The following is a 6,000-nucleotide window of genomic DNA, read 5'->3' on the forward strand; positions in this document are numbered from 1 at the left end:
CCTAATGAAGAGCTCGTTGAGTGAATAAAGGTGTAGTGTGCCTGTTTTTACCCCTCGTAGTACTGAAATCCTGAAGCCTCAGCAGGTTTTTGTCATTTCATCCCAGCTGTTCGCTGCTGCTGGATCCAACAAATGTTGTGCAGTAAAACAACTCTGTTCCTCAGCAACGACCTTTTAAATGTAATGACTTTAACAAGAATGTCTGTTACATCTTAATACCCTGCGATTAGATCAGCATGAATATTCATTTCCTCTGAGGACGAGGACCGAATGAGATGACAGTGACTCTCTGCTTTCATCTCCTCATTACGCCACATTCATATCCATTAATATTAAAATACTACCTCCGTTGTATCATTAATTAATCACACTTCCTTTATGAACATTGTTTTGCTTCTATTCTCTAATTCCTTCTTGTTCGTCTTAATGACATACAGACTTCCATTTTCCCTCCACAGAGATATCAGCTGCATCATGGATTAAATTTAATAAGAATAACTGTTTTTAATCTGACTTGTTAAGGGCCGCCGGCTTTTTTCCATGTGCTGAAATTGTAATTGCTCTATTAAAATTCTATTAACAGGGTCCGTCTGGTAGTATTTCTGTGTAAATGACATTAGATCAACAGAGAAATGGTGACAAAGAAGATCTTTATTTCACTGTGATTGACAGTTTGACAGACTGAATCTTTTTTTGCAAAGTTTTGTTTAACATTGGACTTTGGAAAATGTTTGTCCTCTTTTGTAACTCATGAAAAGTTTGAACTGATTCCATTTAAAAGGCATATTTAAAGCCATCACTCACTCACAGTGTTCACTGTGCAAAGAAGGATGAAGGTGACTAATAATCCACACTGCAGTCTGAGCTGGGGTCCATGTTTTTAGCTAGCATGTCTTCACAACACAAACACATTGTTATTATACTATTTCAAGCTCAATATTGATACTAAGAAAATTACTTGATATAATGTTTTATATTATAAAACATTATATTATAATATATAATGTATATTATATATTATAATACATATATTATATATATAAACATATATAAAACATATATAATGTTTTATATTATAAAACATTATATCACAGTAACCCTTTTTGAAGGAACAGGATAACTGGTTAAGACCAACAAATACAACAAACCTTTACCTCCTATATTTAGCGTAAACCCAGTAAGTAGAGGGCAATCCTGCCCTGTTTTATTAAAAAAAAAACAAACAACAACAACATTTCAGTGTTATACATTTAAGAAATGAAAGATCATTCTATACTAAATTTTTTATTTTAAAACAAACATGGATTGGTGCAGCCAAAACATTTTTTCAGTTTGTACAAAGCTTAGTGTGGTTCAGAACAACGGATTGAGCTGTTTGAGTCTGTGAAGCTATATTTTAAAAACATTTAAACACATTTAAATACATGGTGTTAGCCTATGTCTATGGGAGGTTTACTACATCAGCATGGCTTATAGCGTTAGCTTGTGGGTTTAGCTTGTAATCACAGCTAGCATGTGGCATTCTTTGACGTTACGTTTTTTTTCCGTCCATCTTCCTGATGTAATGTGACAATTTGGGCAAATGTAAATGGGTCAGTTTATGTTTTGATGCAAATGAGTATCTTTGAATAATTCGTTTTTCTGGTGTCAAATATGTCAAAATATTGATTATTTTGACAACCCTACTAACACTACATTTTTTTATCAGACAGATTCAAGTTTTTGCATTATTTTTAGTATTACTGTATTAACCCATGTAACCACGGACAGCTGCTGTACTTGTTGGTGCAATCTCCAGTTTTAATGTTAAAAAATCCATTTGAACACCTTATTGAATCAAAATTACATCTTAAGTCAAAGTTTTCCTCCTACCTGGCTCCTGTGTGTATAAATGTCAGTAAAAAGTTAAAAAAAAGTTTTTTGGTTGTCTGGTGGTTTGTATCATTAGATTAATTGTGGATATTTGTACTGCAAAAACTGATTGATGCCACAGTGATGAGAGAATATTAATGTCCTCAGTATTTGATGGTGTTTCCTTAGAACTGCATGTCAAGCATTTTTGGTTTCCTTCCAGACTTATAAAGCTCCACCATTCTCTTCCTGGTTTCTTAGCTGATTTCTTTTGACTTTCCTATTGTGTGAAACCAAGAACTGGTCAGATCCCAGGTGTGGCCTTAAAATTCATCCACAGGTCAGCCTCCAAATAATTTAAATGTAAGTTAACCAAGCAGAGAAATCATCATCTGGGTGTTGCCTCACTGTTAAGGAGACAATAACAATTCTGTATGTAAATGTCTGACTTTGAAGACATTAGTAAATAAATCTCTGCAATACTCTCTTATTGTGGTATTTAAAAAATAAACATGGTTTTGGCAAATCTAACCAATCTAAAACAAGAAAAAAACTGTCTGATATAACTTCACCAGTTAAAAAAAAATAGGTATGTATGGTGTGTGTAATTTTCTGGTATTAAAAAATTAAAATTTGGGCTTGAAGAAACCTGCTGGACTAAATATCTACACATAATATAAGATGTGCACATGTTTAGAGAAAAACATTAATATTTACTGAATCAAAAACAACCTAAACAACAAAGTTGCATCTCTTCTAGCATAAGCAGCCCCCGATTTATCGTAAAGTTTGTTGATTCGGTCCAATCTAGTTCAGAGAGAGATTCTCATAACAAAGCTGTGCAGAGACCAACTGTGACCTTCCCTGTCTTCATCTTGTCAACAAACTCTCTGGACTTAGAGGAAGAGGACAAGGCTAAATTAGAAAGCACCGTGCAGGAGAATCACAGAATGTGGACTGATTTAATTCACTACCTGGATGGAATGATGATGGCTGCCGTTTGTTTCCTTTATACAAAGGAGCTCATTTACTTCAGTGTGAAGCTAAAGACTTAAACTACCTCTTTCTGTGATGAGTTTCTGTTTACAAAGTCTTTTAAAATCAGGACAGCGATAAAGATAAGATAGGGTTTTTTAAGCACCATCAAAAAGAAACTTTTATTTGAGTTGCATATTTAAAAACCATTTATAAAATCCTTGCACATTCATAAATCAGATTTCTAGTCTTAGAAGCATATAAAACCTGTCTTGTGTATCAGATCTGTGGATGTCCACTATGAAGAACAAACACTCCGTTTGAAGGTGAAATTAGAGTGAATTGTTATTTGTGACTGAGATGCCAGTCGGGTATGAATGGACACACTGCAGACTTAAAGATCGCCATTTACTCCTGTAAAAAGGATTAAACACAAACAACTCGTGAAAAATCTCATTTTAAAGAGAATAATTTTGAAGATTTGTTATTTTTATGGACAGTTTTTATGTAGATTGAGTAAAATTACCATCATTATCCAAAAAAGTTGTATGGTCGTCCACTACAAACTGATGCAACGTGAAACCACTTATTTTTTTCAGAAAATATTTGCTTTTGAGATTTATCAGCCAAATAGCATTTAACATTACAATAAAATTTAACAAAATTCCTATTCAGTTCACAATTTTGTCAATAAATTAGAATATGCAGCTCATTTGTTGAATTATAAAACATTTTTTGAAAATAACCTATGAGCAGGTATCAAACGTATATTTTCCTAACCTCACATTTCTGTAATGTTTTTTTTTTTAATTGGTTCGTCATATTTTAGTCTAAAATGTCCTGTTTTTATTATCTGTAAGTCAAAAATCAATATAATTACCTGGTCATGACTTAAAAACATTAGTCTGCTTGTAATTAATCAATATGTTTCACTTAATGTACTGAGTTACAGGAATAAATACACTTGAATAATATTCCAATGTATTCAGTTTGACTGTATTATGTTGCTTGCTCCAAAGTTTATTTTTGTGTTAACCAAAGTTTATTTTTTCTTCCAGAGCTCCACTTGTAACTTCCTATCAGTACATATAGGGTATAATTGTTTTTCATCTGACAAACATTATGTGACTGGTTAGAAATCTGAAGTGGGCGTGGATACTACACTGACACTACACTGACTGCTTCTGAGCAGTTCTGTGCTCAAGTTTTGGGACATATGAATTATTCTGACAATAAATACCTTCTAGTTCTGTCAGCCTGGAGTAAATAGACAAGTTATTATGCTAAAGGCTAACATAATCGATTGTGTGAGCCATGTTGTTCTAAAAGATGATTGTTTTACAGGCACGTTCAAGAATGTTGTAGATTAGATGTGGTTATAGCAAACCTAAATTATTAATTGAATAATTAACCACGTCCATGGTTAGCATGCATGCTAACTAGATAGCACACTAGTTGTTAGCATTTTATCTAGTAAATAGCTAACGTAATTTTAGTCTATTATCCCGTACAAAAACAAATTATTTTGTATTTTAGACAACTTCGTTTTCTGTCATGTATTTATTTTGTTTAAGATAACCAGCAAGCTACTATTAGTCATCAACAAAGCCATTATTCAGTCTGACTGAGCAAACATTTAGGTCAGCAAAGTGGATCATTAGGGCTGACCTTCACTTTATCCATGACTTGTACACGTCTACAGTCAGGAAAATGGCAGCTAACTGTTTAGATTTTTACCTTCAAGTTGGCGCCACAGAAGACTATTTGGGTAAAAGCAGCCACAGAGACAGTTTCTTCCCCCAGGCTGTCTCTCTGATGAACACAATGAATTGTCTGAGGAGTCAGCTACTCTGCTGTGAAACGAAATAAGCATATTGCTACCCAAAACCTGCATTTTTTTCCTTCATATATATGAAAAAAGTGGCTATAAAAGTGGATCCTTTAATCCTTTGTTCCCTCCAAAGTTTAGATAGTTGTAATATCTGTAGATTTTGATCACTTGAAAAAGTCAAATTCCAAGTTTGTGGAGCTTGACTATGACGCTAAGAGGTTAGCTTAGCTGGAAAGGTGTCTGTGAGCAAAGCAGCCAACAAACCTGACTCAGTTTGGTCAGGAGGAATGGGATAAACGTCAAGCAAACTACTGTTGAAAAGCTTTAACTCAATCCACAGTTTAAATTGTAGTTCTGATAAATACTAAAGGAATATAAATGAATCATTATAGCAGCTAACAAATAGAAATACATTTTCAAGCTTAGCTGATCTAAAACAGGAAAATTTCACTGCTTATTTCCTTTTTTTTTTATTTAGTGAATGCTTAAGTTTGGTTTCAACTATGTAAAATGTTATTTTCTATTGTCTCAATAAGTGTGCTTACTTTAAGCTCTGAGAATGCAAAATATAAAGAAAAAGATATAACTTAGATGCAAACGTTAACAGGAAAACAACAGAATAAGCCCAGTTACTTCCTATGGTTTTATCTCAGTATGCAGACACAGTCTAAGGCTTTCAGATAGAGACAGCAGAGATTTCTGTTAAGGCGTAAATTTAATACAGTTAAGTAGGTCAGCAGCTGATGAGTTTCGTTTTGAGCTTTTCCACTGGTGAATATTTTCCACCCCATTTGTATCTAAAATAACAACTTGAAACTGTCAACTTAATGTAACAGGGAAGAGTCCGGTAGATCGTTAATATCATGGTTGCTATTAGTTGAAGCGAGGAGTTTATTTACTGGCAGCGACCAGGCTGGTTAAAATCCACCTGATTTTAATTCTCCTGCATTGTCTCTATGTACAATGGAGGAACATTTCCATGCAGCTCAGACTGTGGACACAGACAGGCAGCAATTTCTTCTTTCAGATCCCCCCCATCATCCTCATCATCATCATCAAGTCCTGTCCTCATCCCTGCATTATACACATTCTCTGTAGGACACATGGCAGCCTGATGGATGGGCCGGCTTCACACGAGCAATGGAACAATTACTCCAGCGCTCCATCTCTGTCAGGACTCTGTTCAAAGAGTCTGCTGTTGGAAAAGAAAAGCACCCATAACTCAAACCGACAATCATTTGAATAACAGGTGTGTGTTTACTTCTATTTTTTTTGCCTTCAGGAGCTTGTGAAAAATGGACTCAACAATTTTTAAAGTGCAGACCCAAAAAACACGGCAAGAA

The sequence above is a fragment of the Xiphophorus couchianus genome, chromosome 11 (genome assembly GCF_001444195.1).
Source record: "Xiphophorus couchianus chromosome 11, X_couchianus-1.0, whole genome shotgun sequence".
Lineage (NCBI taxonomy): Eukaryota > Metazoa > Chordata > Actinopteri > Cyprinodontiformes > Poeciliidae > Xiphophorus > Xiphophorus couchianus.